General features: G+C 41.0%; 1 non-coding gene across 1 annotated transcript; it reads left to right on the top strand.

Moving 5' to 3' along the window:
* The first annotated feature begins 682 nt into the window (after positions 1-682).
* LOC112768552 (small nucleolar RNA R71) lies at positions 683-790 on the top strand. The gene has a single exon (XR_003185965.1). It is a non-coding gene; the product is annotated as a small nucleolar RNA R71 (small nucleolar RNA).
* Positions 791-1023: the final 233 nt, after the last annotated feature.

Here is a 1023-nt window from a genome sequence, read left to right as displayed (position 1 = left end):
TGACTCTTTTACTCAGCTGGCCCACTTGTGCCTCCAAATTTCTAATGGAGGACCTTGTTTCATTCATGAAACTTACAGTGGCCTTAGATAGATCAGAGACTATCTTTGCTAAGCTAGATGGATTCTGCTCAGAATTCTCTGTCTGTTGCTGAGTGGATTATGGAAAAGGCTTGCTATTGCTAAACCTGTTTCTTCCACCATTATTAAAGCCTTGTTGAGGCTTTTGTTGATCCTTCCATGAGAAATTTGGATGATTTCTCCATGAGGGATTATAGGTGTTTCCATAGGATTCACCCATGTAATTCACCTCTGCTATTGTAGGGTTCTCAGGATCATAAGCTTCTTCTTCAGAAGATGCCTCTTTAGTACTGTTGGATGATTCCTTCAATCCATTCAGACTCTGAGAGATCATATTGACTTGCTGAGTCAATATTTTATTTTGAGCCAATATGGCATTCAGAGTATCAATTTCAAGAACTCCCTTCCTCTGAGGCGTCCCATTACTCACATGATTCCTTTCAGAAGTGTACATGAACTGGTTATTTGCAACCATGTCAATGAGTTCTTGAGCTTCTGCAGGCGTTTTCTTTAGGTGAATGGATCCACCTGCAGAATGGTCCAATGACATCTTTGATAATTCAGACAGACCATTATAGAATATATCCAGGATGGTCCACTCTAAAAGCATGTCAGAAGGATACTTTTTGGTCAGTTCCTTGTATCTCTCCCAAGCTTCATAGAGGGATTCACCTTCCTTCTGTCTGAAAGTTTGAACATCCACTCTAAGCTTGCTAAGCTTTTGAGGAGGAAAGAACTTGGCTAAGAAAGCCGTGACCAGCTTATCCCAAGAGTTCATGCTGTCTTTAGGTTGAGAGTCCAACCATATTCTAGCTCTGTCTCTTACAGCAAATGGGAAAAGCATAAGCCTGTAGACCTCGGAATCAACCCCATTGGTCTTAACAGTATCACAGATCTGCAAGAATTCAGTTAAGAACTGAAAAGGATCTTCGGATGAAAGTCCAT

This window comes from Arachis hypogaea, chromosome 17, assembly GCF_003086295.3.
Source record: "Arachis hypogaea cultivar Tifrunner chromosome 17, arahy.Tifrunner.gnm2.J5K5, whole genome shotgun sequence".
NCBI lineage: Eukaryota > Viridiplantae > Streptophyta > Magnoliopsida > Fabales > Fabaceae > Arachis > Arachis hypogaea.
The sequence above is the reverse complement of the archived record's forward strand: the minus strand, read 5'-3'. Positions and strand labels throughout refer to the sequence as shown.